The sequence below is a fragment of the Neophocaena asiaeorientalis genome, unplaced genomic scaffold, assembly GCF_003031525.2.
Source record: "Neophocaena asiaeorientalis asiaeorientalis breed wild unplaced genomic scaffold, Neophocaena_asiaeorientalis_V1.1 scaffold177, whole genome shotgun sequence".
NCBI classification, from domain to species: domain Eukaryota; kingdom Metazoa; phylum Chordata; class Mammalia; order Artiodactyla; family Phocoenidae; genus Neophocaena; species Neophocaena asiaeorientalis.
Window position 1 is genome coordinate 81,613 of NW_020172779.1, and position 20,145 is coordinate 101,757.

Consider the following 20,145-nt stretch of genomic DNA (forward strand, 5'->3'; position numbering starts at 1 on the left):
TTTTAAAACGAATTTATTTATTTATTTTTGGCTGCATTGGGTCTTCGTTGCTGTGTGTGGGCTTTCTCTAGTTGTAGCGAGCAGGGGCTACTCTTCTTTGTGGTGCGCGGTCTTCTCACTGCGGTGGCTTCTCTTGTTGCGGAGCATAGGCTCTAGGCGCGTGGGCTTCAGTAGTTGTGGCTCGCAGGCTCTAGAGCGCAGGCTCAGTAGCTGTGGTGCACGGGCTTAGTTGCTCCGTGGCATGTGGGATCTTCCCGGACCAGCGCTTGAACCCGTGTCCCTGCACTGGCAGGTGGATTCTTAACCACCAGGGAAGCCACCAGGGAAGCCCTTTTCCAATTTTTTAAGTTTTTGAATTTGATATTAGATATTTGCATCAAAACATAATAATTTGGGCTGGAAATACTAGGAACAAGTTGTTTTGCTGTGTAGCGGTATTGTGGAGCCCGCCTATACGATTGTTTGAAATGCAGAATGGGCTGGCAAGACAGAGATAAGACTTATGCTTCATAAGGCCCTGGTTGCCTTTTTACTCTCACAGAATTCTCTTTTGTGCTCTCAGTTGATAGTTGAGCAAAAGGACTCTGACTTCAGGTATATGTTTCTGATTTAATTATTATAAAACTATATTTACTAAAGACATAGGGAATTATATAGCAGAGAACAAATTTGGACTCACTGAAAAACCCTGATTGAGACTGAAAAGAAAAAGAAAACCTGAAGCATTTGTAAAAAACTTACGTTCTTTTTCATTCATTCATTCACTTGTTTGCTCATTTGTCTATTACACAAATATATATTTAGTGTTAAAGAGGCTGTAGAACCAGAATGCTAGGGTTCAAATCCCATGTTTGCCACTTTCTAGCCATTTAAACTTGGTAAAATTAAATTCTTTGTAGTGGGTGGGACTTCTAAATCATAGGTCTTCTTAAGAACTCTCAAATACGATGTAAGAATATATTTGTTACACATACAAAGAATTACCAGTCAGTGAATATTTGTCACCATTAGTAATTTTATTACATGCCAGGCACTATGGATACACAAATGGCAATAACAAAATATTTGGTGTCAAGTAGAACTCGACAGAGATGCAAATTATGGAGTTAGAGGGTATAAGTGAAATCAATTTAAATATATTGTGATGGATATAAATAGGTATAGCTGATATGCATCAAAGATATGCCTAAAATGATAGGCACATAATATACTAAAGAAGTTGGAAAATAAAAAACTTACTTTATTGCGAAGGCCTGAGAAAATTTCAGATAAAGCTTGAGCATTTAGAAATCACTAGTGAACGAGAAGGGAAGGGTATTTGAGGTAGAAGAAGCAGCATATGTCAAGTCTCTTGGGGTAGCAGCATAGAATCAAGGGCAGCTAGAGGACAGGTCTGACTGGAAACAAAGTGGGCTGAGATGGGACAGGAAAGAAATGAAGACATAAGGTTGCTGCAGGTATGCAAAGGATGGTTAATTGATAGCCTTAAAAGATTTTAAGCAGGCCAATGATATAATTTAGTTTCTTCTTAGGAAATAGTGGTGGTACCTCTACTGGATGTGGATGTGAAAAGACAAGTGGTAAATAGACCACCGGGATGGATTTTGCAGTGACCTGTGAGAAAAGTTGCTGACCTGTACTAAAGAAAGTAGTGAGAAGAGGGAATAAATAGATATGTTTTGGGGGGCTTCTCTAGTGGTGCAGTGGTTAAGAATCTGCCTGCCAGTGCAGGGGACACGGGTTTGAGCCTTGGACTGGGAAGATCCCACATGCCGCAGAGCAACTAAGCCCGTGTGCCACAACTACTGAGCCTGCACGCTAGAGCCCATGCTCCACAACAAGAGAAGCCACCGCAATGAGAAGCCCCTGCACTGCAATGAAGAGTAGCCCCTGCTCTCCGCAACTAGAGAAAGCCCGCGCGCAGCAACGAAGACCCAACACAGCCAAAAATAAATAAATTTTAAAAATAGATGTATTTTTATGAAATAGAATCTAATGCAAATACCACCTAGTGAGATGAGGATGAACTGAGTTGGAAATGATAAACAGAGGTATGGTCTGACACACCCCAGAAAACATTTTTTATGAGTAAAATGATAAATATGCCTTTTGTTAGATTGAACGTCAGTTGCTTGGTCTTTTAGATATTTAGATACATATTTAGACACACACAGGTGCGCACACACACACACACACCATTGGTCAAAGAAGGCTGGATCAGAGAATCATTCTGGGAGAATCATCTTAAAATGGTAATCATGGTTGTGGATGAGATTATATAGGTATGCAGGAAGGACACAGAATAGCCAGGGAGTTATACAGAATCCAGAAGAGAGAGGTGATACAACAGCAAAGAGAAAGATTAGGAAATAAGTGATAAAAACTAGCCATTGATAGAAATTCTTAAAAGTGCCCCTTCTCCTAGGAAATTAGAAAAACAGTGGTGACATTGCAAGAAGTCTCATTGACATGCTGCTGAGAGACCCAGACTGCAGTGCATAGTGGAAATTTTCTGTTCTTGCCAAATAATATTTAATCTTATATGTTAACTGTTTCAAACAGCATGTGTGCTTTGGTCCTGTTTCTGTTAAAATATTTATTTACTTATGTACATAGGCAGGAATATATGATTTTTATATGTGAATGTTAAGAATTCCTATTTTTGGTGGTTCTATAATTATTCATCATTTTCTTTGAGCTTTTCTGAGGTTGTTTTTTTTTTAAACAATGCACATACTTTTTTTTTTAAAAGAAATTAGGAAGTATTATTTAAAGACTAGTTATTAAAAAGGAGAGGAAAAAGTAGAAGTAAATGTACATCTAGAGTTCAAGGAGTTTTACATATAAAAGAGGATGGAAATATAATTATGTTTACATTCTGAAAACAAGGAGTCAGTGGAGAGAGAAGGCTGAATATGTAAGAAGAAAAGACCGTCATGGAGAGAAGAGAGAACAGGAGACACGGACAGGATGATAACATGGAAACAAGGTCTGCCATGGAGAGGAAGACATTTAATCCTTATAAGTAATAGGAAGAGATTCAGCATAGATGTGGGCTGAAGACACTGATGCTGATGGAGATATAGCCTATCTACCACTGTGAAAACTGATTAAGTTTACCTATATTAAGTGTTGGTAAAATTTATTTTAAATAGATTTGGTTTAGTTATTATGTAAGGGCCAGGTGTATAGCTAATATTTGACTCAGGCTAGGTGTAAAACAGTATGAAGTAGTAGAGATTATTATTATAATTTATTTCAAAAATCAACTGTATATGAACCCAGGAAAAATTAAATTCACACAGATATGGGGTTGACTGCAGCTGAAAGGTCTCCACTTCCCAATCTATTAAAAAACTGCTAAATTAATGGAATATATTTAAATAAAACTTCAGGTAATGTTACTTATACCATGTATATAAACATCACTTAATAGAAATATGACTACCCCAGACTCCTTCACTTACATTCATGTGGATTAAGTTCTCTAATAGAAAAAATATATTGTCTTCTATTTTCTTAAATAGTTTCACTTTGACAGCTTTCTGAATAAAAATTCATGAATGTAAATCCATTGATCCTTTTCAAATTATACATGATTTTTTGCATAGTGAGTTTTTTTTTTTTTTCTGTGCTGGCTTTCAGCTAAATAAGATTTCAGACAGGAAGAATGAGAAGACCAACACAAATTACAACAGAATTCATCCTGAACAAAATGAAGTGGGATGTAAAATATAAAACAAATATCTAAAAATGAGATTTGGGGAATTGCATGAGATTTTTACATTGTTCATATTACATTTTTATAATATTAGAATAAGTTTTTCTCTACCTTTATGTTTTGAGGCAAAGATTGTGCGTTATAATGTTTTACAGGGAGTATGATGTAAGCTTGCAGATATCAGAACATTGAGAGGAAGCAATTTTTGCCAACTCTATGTTATTACCTTCTGGAGAGAAAGAATTGGCCAAGTATTTTCTCAATTTTCCATCATATTAAGAAACTGTAAAGCTTTTAAATTTGCTATCCAGTTCACAGGCACAGTGTGTAATTACCTACAATCATTCTTATCTGGCGGTTGGGTGGGAAACAAGATGAACCCATTAATAGGGTTAGATTATTTTTAAACAGTTTGAGATTTCTGCCTGGGAAATTAGGAAAACAGTGCTTTAAAATAGTGTTTTGAATGTCTTATAAGAGACCATGGATAAAGTTTATATATTTCACGAATGAATTTTTAATTAGCTATTATTTCAGTATTTTGCCTGAAAAGAGCATTTTTTTCCTTACATTTATTCTCTGAGATGAGATAGTCACAAACTTCCAAATAGTTTGTGATAATAACTGGCCATTTACTCTCCACTATATTAACACCAAACTCTGGAAATAGAAAGCATTTTATATGAAATCATTTTTCCTTATAGATTTCTTAATGAAATTGTATGCTATTAACAGGGCGGTATTTTCTTTTATATTCTCCAATAACAAAAAGGATGCCTGAAATAGCAAATAATAGCTTTGATCCAATTTGTAGGCAATTCTGTATGCTATCTGTGAATCAAACACTTAGAATGATAGTAATTGACATACCAAAATGTTTATTTTGTATTTATGAATTCTATTATTGTTATTACATCTTAGTTTGGTAAAGTACATGGAAGAACAATATTTTATTAAAGAATTTATCAAAAGTTTTGTAAGCTGTAAAACACTAAATATAGATTACTTTATTAATTTTACTTATTATAATTTTAACTAATATTAGTTTTACCTCTGATACTACTATTACTATTTTTATTTGTGCATGTTTTAGTTGGTTCCAAATGTTCAAAATCCATTGGGTAACAAGTTACTATGTCGGCATTTTAATTATTAATTAAATTCAAACCATTCTTTAGCACAGCTCACTTTGAGAATTAACATCAGAAGACTGCATAGTTATATGTTGCAGTTATAACTTATCTTCATTGCTAACAAATTGAATTGGAAAACACTAATTTATTTAACAGAGGTTTTTATATTGCAAGACAGAGTAGGATTAAGAAATGATTGATATATATGTGCAATTAGGAAAAATACAATTACAGTTTGCTTGGAAAAAATCTAGGGAGCATTAATAAATACAGCCTCAAAGTATTATCCCTAATTTCGAGAAACATTCAAATAGCAAATGTAATGTTCATTACAAACAATACCTAAATTATTGATATTTACTATATTTTAATTAGTTAGCTAAGTAAACAATTATGTTAATTATCTAATTGAACCTCCATCATGCCAGTAAGAAATAGATAATATTCCCACCTTCCACATGAAAATACTGAGGTGTTCTCAAGGTCACAGAGCCAGGAGGTGCTGGTTCTAGTATTTGAACTCTGCTGTCTTCTTACCCACTATGTTATACTGTCAAAGAGTCATTCTTTTCTCTCATATGTTAAACATTATGTCTAGTTATTGGGTGAAGGTGAAATTTCTCCTCCATCTGCTCCTTTGGGATTGTGTTTATACAATTATATTTGTTTCTACTAATCTCTTAGCAGTTGCTTCTTTTTAGACATCAGCATGTAGCTTTTGCATCTTTAATTCTAATTCATCACATTTTAACATAGTTGTCTTTCAGAAATAGCAGGTAAATTTGAAGCGAGGATAATACCTCATGATATGTGAATATATATATTGTATTATATATATAAATATTCACATAATACTTCTGCATGGTTTTTTTGTCGTTATTGTTGTTCTCGAACTACCATTTGAGTTTGACAGCATTTCAATTGCTTTTAAGCTTCCCTGGAGGCAGGTCAAACATCAGCATCTAATTTATCTATACGAGTGTGAAACTGTGAACTTTGGGATTTATGCCCTTAGTTTGTTTGCCTTTATAAAATGTAGTTGTTCATTCATTGCATAATAAATGCTCAGCAGTGCCTGTAATGCTATAGAAAAAAACATGGCAAATGAATTGGGAAAATTTTATATGTATAACAAAATTTATTTTTCCACTGAGTTCCAAATTAAGAGTTTACCAAGTTAAAATTTTAGAATCAATGGAACAAATAGAGTTGATTTGAAGAGCCTGCTGAACTAAATTCAGCATGGGGCATGGGATGTTAAAGGATGACATGAGGGAATCAACAAGATGTCTATGTTTCAAGAGTTGAGGCATTGTGGGAGCCATCTAGATAGAGTATCAGCAGTGGGTTAGCAGAAAAATAGTCAAGTTGTGCAAGGGAGAATGCAGTAATAAAGCTAAGAGTAGCAAATGAAGATCAGTATCACAGAAAACTTCTGAGGTATGGGGATAATAGTAACAAAGTAATTAGGACAATGCATTTTGCTAAATAATGTGTCCTTGTTTTGACTGAATCATTTAACAGTCCAGGTGAGCACTGCCTAGGAGGCATCTTTAATAAAGGCAATAAGTGACCCTTCACAGACAGCCTGGTAAAGAAGCAGCACATCGTGAATATTTATCTACATTTTTTGCTCATCAATGAGGTTTTGTCACTTACAATCGGAGAGTAAAGTAATCCTATCTAGAGTTTTTTGGTTTTATCATTTTAATAAAAATAATGTTTAATTTTAACTAGGAAGCAATGTTATATTAAAGTGTGTGGTTACATGAGAGCTCTCGTGTAATTTATATATGAATACAAGTTCATAACTTATGTATATAGGTCGAATCATTTAAAATATGTTCTTATATTTTTTAAATCCAAAAACAAAAAGAAAGAACAATGTCAGAAGAAATAAACTTCCCTGAGTTTGTTAAGAACCTGACAAAGGTAGTCTTACTTTTATTTGTGAAGTCCCCTAGTAGAAAACAAATAGACATTAATTAACACTTGATATGTGTCCATTTACAGGTATATATTGTCATATATACTAAAAATATTCCTTATATAAAATTACATGTTCAAAAATACACCAAACTTCTTAATTCCACAAATATCCAATTTAGAATAAATGATTATAAGGCAGAAAATGGTTCCTTTGGTCAAATCTCAATTCTAAAATTGAAAAATCTGTGTCCCCAAAATGTGAATAACTTGCTGTGAATCCTAATCCAAGGATCTTCTCACAGGATCCTTATCTCTATTACAGAAGACTTTAGAATACCTTTAATGATACCCTCGTGAGTGTCCCTCATCTAAATATTTAACTGCTTTAGTTAAGTAGTACACCGTATTTTGGGGTGATAATTCTCTTCAGTGGCCATTGTTATTTAGAGAATAAACTTAGATATTTTCTACTGGAAAGAAGCAAATAATAAAAATCAACTAGGCTTCTGTTGTTTTAACTTTCTCATCTGGTCTGGGATCTGAGCTGCCTTTTTTTTTTTTGTCCAAACTGCCCTTCTCCTCCACCACAAAAATGGATCTGTGGGAACTTTTAGGAAACAGAGATTAACGCTGGGACAGATAAAACTTGTCTTTTCAGTGGGATTCCAATATCTAAAGGATGATTTAGTCTTGACTCTGCTTGAGGGCAGTTGATGCATGTGGAGAGAGTTTTCATGATGATAAAGAAAAATAGGGATAGACAGTAAAACAGAGAGCTTTTGACAATTTTTAAACTCCTGATTCAGACTACCTGACACCAGTTCTGCTCTTTGGACAACCTGGTTGGTCTATGAACACTACACCAAATGTTTGTGAGCACCTATCATGTGACAGGCATAATCAAAACACTGGGGAAACAGCAATGAACCAAAAAAGTCTTATGGACTCACATTCTAAGTGGGAAAGCCATAAACACTACCATGGAAGATTACAACAGCACCATGTTGAATAAAGTATGGAAAGTGAATTGGAAATGCTGATAGTGGGACTGGGTAGAGTTTTGAACAGGGTCAGCAGGGAAGGCTGAATTGAATAGGTTATTATTTGACGTATAAGTCAAACATTTTGATGGGGCCAGACATGTGGAGAGTAAACATCAGTTAGTGTGTCTGCAGCACAATGAGATAGGTGGGTAGGAACTTTATCAATTGTTTGCCACTCATCATAATTGCCTAAACTCCACGAGGCCATATGTTTTATTTCTGTGGTTCACTCCTATATTCCCAATCACCAGAATAATGCTTAGCACACGTTTAACACTCGATAAATCTTTATTAAGTGTATTAACCTAAAACAGTAAAACAGACAGTTATTTTACTAACAAAACTGGTTTATTCAGGAGCAGCAAAGTACCACCTGGGACACGCAACTATGGCAGACCAGTCCAGGAAAGCAAGGGAGAAAATCTCTTGTAGAGAAGACGGGGAAGTTGGGAGGGCTGCTATAAACAACACATCCATTGGAAGAAACCGAAAGTTTGAAGTATTGTGGCTTTTCATTGGCTGAGTTAAGACAGTTGCTCCTTGGCTGAGCTGTTGCGAGGCAAGGAGAAAATCTTTTTTGCCCCTGCTGGAGGTAGTATAAAGGAGGGTCACTTCCTGCCGGAGATGCAGCCTCTTTCTGTTGGGATCTGCATTGATGTTGAGTGGAACCTGCACGAGAGCGCCCCCTTCTGGCCTCTTGACTCCACTTTAGTCAGGTTTTCTTCTATTTTCACAAGTGAGTATGTGAATGACCACTGTGTTGAGATAGCCTGTTGCCAAATTGCTGTCACACACAACGCCCACACACGATGATCTTATCTGACAATGAAGACCGGTAAAGGCAGGGAGAACTGAGAAATTGGAAAGTAGTTCTAGATCTAGGTATAGTTTAGAACAACTTAATCTCTTGGACCTTCTTGTTATTATAAACACATGAATTATTTTTAGTTTTCTTCTCTAACCAATTCAGATTAGATTTCTGTCGCATGCTGTTTAATGAGTCCTGAATAAAATGGGATATATTCGTTCTTAAAAATGTCACTTTCCTTTTAGTTGGGCGTTAGCAGTTTACAAGGTATTTTAGAAACCTGGTAAGTCCTTAAATTCATAATTTCCCAACTGTATTTTTTTCAGAGAAAAACTTTTTACAGACATAACTAGAGAGATAGAACTCACTTGCCTTAGCTAATAAAAACTGTTTCAATAAGTTAAAAAAATATATCTTTTTGATATCTAGAATTTCCATAAACATTATTGTTAAGAGACAGATTGACAAATTTTCCTTGTTCTTTTTTTTTCTGGAAGTCACAGGTGTGACATGAATATAAGACTCCAGTGACAGAAGTTCTGCTATTATAACCATGATAGTTTTCAATGGGACCATTAGAAATTTTAAATTTTTAGCAGGAAAATTGGAAAAAAAAATACTTAGCAGAAAAAGACTTCCAGTTCTCTCAGTTATAGCACATGTTTACATCAAGCTATATCAGGCATATAAAACTGATTATTTTTAAAGTAGTGGAACATATCAAATTTTTTAAATTTAAATTAGCTAATGCATATTTTTATTTTCACAATAAAGTTCAAATTCCTTGATAACTCAGAATGCCCTTTATTTTCATAGAAATGTAAATTGAATGTTTCAATCAACAATGAAAATTTTATGGAAATAATTTACAATAATTTCTTTCCAGATTATGACAGCCTTATATAATTTAGCAAAACAAGACGTATTACTGCACACTTACCAGTATTTGAATACCAATAATGACAAGGTAGCTCTTTAAAACAGTAAAGATAGTGTAACTAAATGTTGAATCAAGTGTAAAGATAGTGACTCAAACATCATAGATTAGGTAGAATTGGAGAAAAACGTTTAGAGAGTCTATGGCAAAATATAGTAATGACCAAAGAAGGACACTGCTTTAAAACAGAATAACAATAAACCGACCTAAGAATTGATAAAAACTAAGGCTAAGAATTGAAAACGTGGAAGGCCAGCAAACTGTAGGTGTTAGAAAATCAAGACAGCTAATCATCTCACTAAGTATGAATACTTAATTTATACTACCTAGGAAAATACACTGCCCTGGTAATATAACATTCACAACTTCAATATACAGCTGTGCTCCTACCCACAGGCTAGTTTTCCCCCCAGAGAGAGTGTAGTTATAGGTCTTTCAAGATTAAGCTCTTACTTCGAAATCTAGAGGCTCTAATTATCTCAGACATGGGGAAAATCTTCCATTGTCCACTTCTCTTGATTTAAGTTCTGGGAAATTGTGATTCATTAAAAGTACATTGTTTCTCCTTTTATTTATCTTGTAACTTTGTGCCTTGCTGAAATACTTGCTATGTGGTATATACTATGCTTTACTCTTCTATTATGTATTTTATTAATTTCCCTGAACGGCCAAATGTTGACAACAGGGAGAGCGTGACCTATGAATTCTAGTGGCTTATGCTGTTATAAGACCAAATATACAGGATAGAGGAGAATATTGTTCAGGTTTTTATTTAAATTCAGCCAGAGAATAAAGACACATTGGCCTAGGGTCTGTCCACTCCTCAAACACACCCATCTCCCTTCAAGGGATCGGACTGCAGTGAGTAGGTGCCTATAGTAAGTAGCTTTTAGCTACTATACTTTCAGATCCACAATGCCATTTCTTCTAAGGCCATACTTCTTTAGGATCCTCCCTTCTGCCTTTTTTGAGGCTTCTCTAACAGGGAAACTTTGCTCAGTGTCTCCTTATCAGTCTGGTGAAGACTTTCTCAGAAATCTCCTGGGAATATTCTTCTTAACCAATTCTTCTTTCTCTCTTTTCACAGACGTCAAACCTGCATTATGGTCTGTAGCCTTTCTTCAGCTGTGATCTGCTCTCTCTCTCTCTCTCATTATCCTTTGTAGCCATTGTATTTCAAAGAATCTCTTAAAAGTCTATTTCCTTTTGGCATCTGCCTCTCTGGGAACCAAACTGTCACAGGGAAACAAGCTCAGTTCTCATCAGAAACAATAGAAAATACAAGAAAATTAAATGATAATCTAACAAATCAATTTAGAATACAATATCCAGTGAAATATTATTTAAAAATTAAAATGAATGGGCTTTTACAGATTAAAAGCAAAACGTACTACCAGAAACTGAGAAACCAGCCGAATTACTCAAGAAGAAATCCCAAAGCAATAGCCCTTAGATAGAAGGAAAATGATACTAAATGGAAGCTCAAATGTACAAGGGCTGAAAAGTATCATAAGCTATATATATGTTAAGTAGTACTAAAAATACTTTATTGTTTTATCTGAATTTCTTTAAAAGAGCAAATATTTTTAAAAGCACAGAAATCAGTAAAATAAAAAAACACACTAGAAACAGAAAATATTAAAAATACAAGTTCTTTGAAAAATTAATAAAATTGTTAAATCCCTAGCAAATCTAATCAAGAGAAAGCAAATACCAAATATCAGCAATGACAAAAAGATTAATACAGATTATATGAATATTAAAATGATATGGGTACATTATTATATAATGTATACTAATAAACTTGAAGATTCACATGAAATAGGCAAATTACTTGAAAACAAAAGTTACAAAACTTGCGAAAGAAAATAGAAAATCTGAATAGCTGTATATATATATATATATATATATATATATATATATATTTATTATTGAACTATAGTTGATTTACAGTGTTGCATTAGTTTCTGGTGTGCAGCAAAGAGATTCAGTTACACACGTATACATATATATTGTTTATCAGGTTCTTTTCCATTATAGTTTATTACAAGATATTGAATGTAGTTGTTGTTTATCTGTTTTACATATAGCAGTTTGTATCTTCTAATCCCAAACTCCTAGCTTATCCTTCCCCCTCTTGCTCCTTCAGTAACTACAAGTTTGTTTTCTATGTCTGTGAGTCTGTTTCTGTTTTGTAAATAAGGTCATTTGTATCATTTTTTTAGATTTCTCATAAAAGTGATATCATATGATATTTTTCTTTCTCTGTCTGACTTACTTCACTTAGTATGATAATGTCTAGGTCCAACCATGTTGCTGCAAATGGCATTATTTCATTTTATTTATGGCTGAATATAATATTCCACTGTATAAATGTATCACATCTTCTTTATCCTTTCATCTGTTAATGGACACTTTGGTTGCTTCCATATCTTGGCTATTGTGAATAGTGCTGCTATGAACATTGGGGTGTATGTATCTTTTCGAATTAGAGTTTTCATCTCTTCCAGTTGTATGCCCAGGAATGGGATTGCTGGATCACGTAGTGACTCTATTTTTAGTTTTTTAAAGAACCTCCATGCTGTTCTCCATGGTAGCTGTAATAATTTACATTCCCACCAACAGTGTAGGAGGGTTCTATTTTCTCCACACTCTCTCCAGCATTTATTGTTTGTAGACTTTTTGATGGTGGTCATTCTGACCAGTGTGAGGTGATACCTCATTGTAGTTTTGATTTTCATTTCTCTAATAATTTGCATTATTGAGCATCTTTTCATGTGCCTATTGGCCATTTGTACATCTTCTGTAGAGAAATGTCTGTTGAGGTCTTCTGCCTATTTTTTGATTGGGTTGCTTGCTTTTTTGTTACTGAGTTGTATGAGTTGTATATTTTGGAAAGTAAGCCCTTGTCGGTTGCATTATTTGCATATATTTTCTCCCAGTCTGTAGGTTGTCTTTTCACTTTGTTTATGGTTTCCTTTGCTGGGCAAAAGCTTATAAGTTTGATTAGGTCCCATTTGTTTATTTTTGCTTTTATTTCTATTGCCTTAGTAGACTGACCTAAGAAAACATTGGTATGGTTTATGTCAGATAATGTTTTACCTATGTTCTTTTCTAGGAGTTTTTTGGTATCATGACTTACATTTAAGTCTTAAACCATTTTGAGTTTATTTTTTTGTATGGTGTGAGGGTACGTTCTAACTCCATTGATTTACACGTGGCTGTCCAGCTTTCCCAGCAACACTTGCTGAAGAGGCTGTCTTTTCTCCATTGTATATTCTTGTCTCCGTTGTCAAAGATTAATTGGCTGTGGTTGTGTGGGTTTATTTCTAGTCTCTCTTGAATAGCCTTATATCTATTGAATGAATTGGGTCTATAACCAAAACCCTTCTCAGAAAATGTATGGCCAAATATTTTCATGGATAATTTCTATCGAACAGTACTCATAAACATGGACATAAAAACCCATAAAACAGTTTTAGCCAGTTGAATCTAATATTATATAAAACAGATAATATATCTTAACTGAGGTTTATAGACATTGAAGGGGATTTCTTTAGTCTGATTTTAAAACTGATAAATCTTTTTAGCTATCATACATTTAGCTAGCATGTATGTAATGGTGAAATATTGAATTTATTTTTCCTAAGATTGAGGCCAGACCAAGATGTCCACTCTTCATTTCCATTCAGCTGTGTCCTCAAAGTCCTGGTGAATGCAGGAAAAACAGTCAGTCAATCAATGCAAGACATGAGGCTGTAAGTGAAGAAGTAAATATATATTTATTTAGCAGGCCCATAATTGATTATCTAGAATATTTAAATAAATATTAAAAATCTACTAAAACCAGTGCATACATTTAGCAACTTTGTAGTATACAAGGTCACTATACAGAAATAACAGTGTTTTTATATACTGACAGTGAAAACAGTGAAAATTTACATTTAAATACCATTTACAATTGCATAAAAACATAAAAAAATTAGAAGTAAAATTAACCAAATTGCAGTAAAAACATTGCTTTTTGCTGAAAATTACAAGAGATTGCAGAGAGAATATAAAGGAAACATAAAACAAATAGGAAGCTATACCATAATCATATTTTGGAGCATATAATATTGTTACGATATCAGTTCTTCCCAGATTGTTCTGTAGTTTCAATGCAATAACAAAAGTTGTAAGACATTATTGTTTTAATAGAAGTTGAAAAGTTGATTTCCTTATTATGGAAATACAAGGGGTCTGTGGTAGCAAACACAATCTTGAAAATGAAAAACAGAATTTGAGGACATACACTACCTGATTTCAAGGTCAATATAAAATCACAGTAATCAACAGCTTATGCTATTGCATTAAGATAGACAAATGAATAAATGAGAATTTGGCCAACAAAATAAACTGATCTTTCTCAGTGGAGAAGAAAAAAATCTCTTCATCAAATAAACTGAGAAAGTCAAATAAATATATAGAAAAATATGACCTTCAACTCCTATATACACAATATTACCTTCAACTCCTATATACTAGAATTAAATTGAAATGGGTCATGGACATAAATATAAACACTAAAGCTGCAAAGCTTCTAAAAGAAAACATACAAGAAAATGTTTGCACTAATAGTTTTCACAAAGCTGACTTCAAAAGCATTTTCGGGGCTTCCCTGGTGGCGCAGTGGTTGAGAGTCTGCCTGCCGATGCAGGGGACACGGGTTCGTGCCCTGGTCCGGGAAGATCCCACATGCCACGGAGCGGCTGGGCCCGTGAGCCATAGCCACCGAGCCTGCGTGTCCGGAGCCTGTGCTCCGCAACGGGAGAGGCCACAACAGTGAGAGGTCCGTGTACCACACACACAAAAAAACCAAAAAACATTTTCTATGAACAAAACCCAGAAAATTTTGCTATTCATCAAAGTTAAATGCCTTCTTATTAAAAGGTACGGTTAGGTAAATGAAAAGATAAGCCACAAACTAGGTGAAAATGTTCGCAGTGCACATATCTAACAAATAATTTATATCCAGAATATAAACTCATGCAATCAAAAAAATATAGTCAATAGAATTTTGCAAAAGACTTTAAAAGCTGTTTATTTATTTATTTAAATGAGCATAGAAGTAATAAGTACAAGAAAAACTTCTCAATAGCCAGTAGTCAACAGGGAAATGCAAAGTGAAATCACAGCTCTATAAGCCTTTAAATGCACTCAAATGGCCAAATTAGAAGACCAAATATTGATAGTGGAGGTATAAAATGGCACAACCAATTTAAAAATCGTATGTATGGCAGTTTCTTATAAAGTTAAACCCGCAACTACCCTATGACACTGGATTTCTATTCCTAGCTGTTAATCCAAGAGAAATAACAATTTGCAGCTATGAAAACTCTTATACAAGGATGTTTCTTTCATCTCTATTTATAAAAGCCTCAAACTAGAAATAATCCAAATCTCAACAAAAGAGTGATTTGTGTACATTTATATAATGGAAAATTAATAATCAGAAATAAAATAATAAACTACTGAGAACACACAAGAACATGGAATAATCTCCAAAACATTTTGTAGAATATAAGCCATACACAAATAATATATAATGTATAATTTTACTTTTATGAATCTCTGGAGAAATAATTAATCTATGATAGCAGAAAGGTGGAAGAAGAGGTGGTTTCCTCCTAGTGGGGATAATTGATTGGAAAGGAGCAAGAGGTAAATTTCTGGGGTGATGAAATGAATTTCTAAATCTTGATTTATATGTGCATTCCAGGTGCATTTGCATTTGTCAAAGCAGATAAGATTGCACACTCAAGACCTGTGCCTTTCATTGTATATAAATTTACCTTAATGCAAAACAAAATTAATGTATAGAATGAGAAACTGACATGGTTGACAGGTCCTAAACCACAAGTTTAATTAAAAATATTTTTCCTAAAATGCCCATTCCCCACCTCATATAAACATGTAACACATTGTATAGAATATACCTTGATGTTCTTACATAGGCAAAGTCATCTCCTAGGAGCCATAACCTCCATATTCTTTTGTTTATATCTGAATACACTTGTGTTTCTCCAGCTATAGGACACCATGAGGTGGTCCCTGTACAGATTAGGGTTAAGGGTGAAACATGATACAGTTGATACTGTACTGCTATATTGATCCAGGCTCAGTGTACTCTGGGGTATACCTCACTTGGGTTACTGTAATAGACACTAACGTCCACTTTTCAATGAAAAATTTCATGGCAGCAGAGCTATATTAAGATACCAAGTACGTGCTGTATGTCAGGACCAATGCTAGATGCTTCACATACATCAATTACCTCACTCTTCACAACAACCCGGTAATTTAAATAGTGCAATCATCTTTATTTTCAGTAAATTAGAACTGAACTTAAAACTTCATTTTACATTCTCAAGCCATAAACTGCCTATATTTGCTAGAGTTTCAATCAGTTTAGCAAATAAATTGAGCTCTTGAAATTGACAAGAATCTTAAACAATGTTCAACGTTTTCAATAGTAAAGACTGAAGTTTGTCTTCACTGACAGAGGGAGAGTCATTATTATTTACTGATGTTAGAATATAAATAACAAAAAAAATATTACAAACAGTTTTGAGTTTGTAGTGACAATAAATTTCTCTTGAATATAGCTAGCTAGACAATTTCTAGTAACAGTTTGTATTTTTTTTCTTTCTGACTGTGGTGGGTCTCAGTTGTGGTGCATGGCCTCTTTGTTGCAGCATGAGGGTCTTCTCTCTCTAGTTGTGGTGTGTGGGCCCTCTCGCTGAGGCACGTGGGCTTAGTTGCCCCGCGGCATGTAGGATCTTAGTTCCCCAACCAGGGATCGAATCTGCATCCCCTGCATTGGAAGGTAGATTCTTTACCGCTGGACCACCAGGCAAGTCCTAACAGATCGTGTTTTTTATTCAGGAGTTAAAATATCAACAGCAGTTTTAAGTAAATGTCTAATAGTTTCCCATGGCATATTCTAATATATAAGACTGGATATTGCAATCACAGCCTCACAATAAATTACTCAACTGTGGTAAACTTGGAAAAATGTATCATAATTTGCAGTGTATCCAATTTAAGAAGCTTAGAATACCTGAAGTTGAGAAATAGCCTGAGAATGATTGTTGGCAAACCTTATCCAGATTTGTCTGAATTTGCTATTGCTAAACACAAGAACTGAAAAATGAAAAATATTCCTTAGTTACAACAAGCATTATCTTTCTTGTAGATCAGATAAGAGCATAGGGAACCATATGAAGAATTATGGTTTGTTTACTGGTCTAATGAATAAAAATGACTGTTGTGAACTGCATTCTGTCAACTACTAGCTATGCAGTCTTAAAAAGTTACCAAAACTCTTATACTCTTTCACGATTTTACAGCAAGCGGTATATACTTTCTCTGACCTATTTCTTGTAAACTGAGTAGTAAGGTGGGACTACACATTAAATCTAGGTTTATTAATCCATGTTTCCCATATCTGCTTGGAATATAAATTTTATGAAAGTTAATGACAGGATATGCCTCTGGGCTTTAATAATAGACACTTTTAATTCAAAATACCCAACATCTAAATCACCTTCCTAGTTTTGAAAAATTCATATTTGTGTCATCTTGGAAAGGGAAAAAGAGTTTTCTTCAGAAGTTGAGAGGAACATGTTGTACCCTTATCTTTTGGTGGCAAGGGTGAAAACATGTTATCTAGGTTTTGTTAATCCACCAAGGATTTTGAATCTTCAACACATGACTCAAGATCAAGGATAAGTGAAAGAATCTTGGTAGTGATGGTGTGGAGAGGATTATGCTGTCCTCATCAACATGTGCTTGTCTAGATAGAGACAGGGGTATTGTTAGAAACAGCACTATCTGCATTCCTAAGTTTAGCTCTCCAATTATCTTATGAAACCTATAAATTAAATTTATTTTCCTGCTAAGGTTAGAACCTGTGTCTAACAAGTGCATTCAAGACTCTGGCTGAATGACTGGAACACCTATTGTATAACTGCTTCTGATACAATTTTAGGTCATTGAGACAGTCAGTCCTATAAAACCCTAAATGCTAATGACCATGTCCTTGAAGTGTGGAAAAAATAAGGCCCAGTCTTTCTAGCAAAACAAATACAGTCTGTGGTAAACTAATAGAACACCAAGAGAAAGCCAACAATATGTCAACCAAAGACAGATAAAATTAAAAAATGGTTCTAAAGCCTGACACTGAGGACGTGTCCCTAGTCAACGCATTGTCTAATGATGTTCTTTTCTGCCTACTGATGAAGGAAAAATGAGTAAATAAAGTCAATTTATTCCTGAAGAAGCTGACAAGAGTCAGATCATTGTCATTTTTAAACATAACAAGAAAAGCACAAGGGGATGCAGTGAAATGATGTGACTTTAAGTGCACATCAGTCCTGGAACATATAAGTTAGATCAACTATAGTGAAATATCTAAGTACTGAGAATATCTCATCTTCTAAATGCATTAAGCTTTGAATGATCAGCCAACTTTAAATTTCAGAAGTTCTTTTCGTGCCTGAATATGTGCCCCAGGGGAAAGAGGGGCTTGTATATGAAGTTCCTATCCCACTGCTTGACACATCAGTAAATGTTTATTAATTTGAATGAAAAGGATGTCTTTTTTTTATTTCAAAGTATCTTTGCTGAGAAAGGTGAATATATGAAGACAGTATTAGGAAATAAAAACATGCTGTGTAAGAGTTGAATTTTTGAGAGAAATAAATAATAATGTTTTGAAGAAAACCACAATGAGCAATGAAGCTCATATTTTGAAGAAAATATAATTAGATTTGAAAGTATTTGTGGAAATCATATAAGCCAAATTTGGTAAATATGCTGAAGGAAAGAGGAAAGTCACATCAAATTTAAATCTAATTGAGTAAAAAAAGAGTTTAGCATATACATCTTTGAGAAACCCCAAGACATTTAAATAAATTTGACAGCATAATCCCCTAAAATATCAATCATTTAAACACTGAATTAAGATGTCTCTTATCATTTATGTTAATAATTTAATTGAGTTTGCCAAATAATATTTTACTGGAAGTGACACGAGCAAACCTCAGGACCACTGTTAAAAGATGTCAGTATGTTTCAGAGATAATGAAAACTTTGATGACTGTCAAATGGGTCTCACTGCCATTCTTAAGCTTTTTGTATTATGATGAAATTCTCTAGCTAGCTGTGCAACACCTATGTGTTAATGCATGATACACAAATAAGGAGTACAGATATCCCCCCACCAGTATAACTAAATTATGTTTCTTGTCTTTACCTGAATTCTGCAAAAGCATTTATAATAAAAAGACTTTTTAATGTCAGCATTATAGAACTAAAGTGTCAGCCATTTGATAGGAGATGCTATACTTGAAATTATAATATTTCTATCAGAAGAAATATAATATTTCTATAATATTTCTATGTGCTATGGCACATAATATAAATGGCTATAGATAGACATATTGATTTTATTGCATTTTGATAGAAGTAAACAATTTAACAATATTCCTAAATTTTGAAGTTTATAACAAACACAACTACTATTTTATAACATTATGTTCATGTTCAAAACAAAAATCGGTTAATAACCATTCACACATTCGATTATGAGTTATTCACTACTGATGAGTCTTCTTTTTTGTTTAGTGGAACATGATTTTAGTTATTTATGTACTTGGATCAATTTGATTTGCTTGGAGAAAATTAGTGTCTAAACATATTTTCACTCTTTACTATTCTGATAGTACTCTGAAAGTAATTTATGACATTTAAAAATGAAAATCTATAACTATTTTAAAATAATTGTCTCTGGAATCCTTTTAAGAATCCAAAGAATTAATTAAATTTGAAATTTTAATGATTTTAATATATTCAGGAATGAAAATCACTAAAGTCTTGATCTTTGCTCAGTTATTTAAAAATCCTGATTTAGAAGATATTTTCAGAGGTCACCTGTTACATATAAGCTCATATGTTCACTAACTAGTAAATAGCCTATTCAAGGAATTCATTCTTTCTCTAGCTAGCCCATTCTTAAAACATCAGAAACAAAAAACCAAAAAACAATGGAAGACTGATTTCAATCTCTCCTACTGAGGGAATTCGTGGAAGTTTATACACATTATCATGAGAAAGTTACTAGATTCTTCCCTTAAATATCATTCTTGCTTCTTCATCAAACTTCTGGGCCTCCAGTGTGTGTGTCACTTGGATGTAAAGTTGAATAGGAATAGTCCATATGCCCTTTGTTAATTAGCCAGTTGAAGAAACAGACATGTAATATAAGAAAAAATAGAATGAGTCAAATAAATAGAGTTCTAAGTAAAACAAATGGGATTACGAAGTAAAAGTTATTAATTATGCTCTGGGGATTAAATTAAAGCTTCACAGAGGAGGTTATTTGAACAAGACTTTGAAGGGTGAGTAGGATTTTGCCAGACAGAAAATGGAAGGGTACTCTAGAATGGAGGAAGTCATGTTGCAAAAGTTTACACTTGTGAAACAGCAGGAATCACTGTAGTACATGATCACAGATCCAAACAATTCATGAT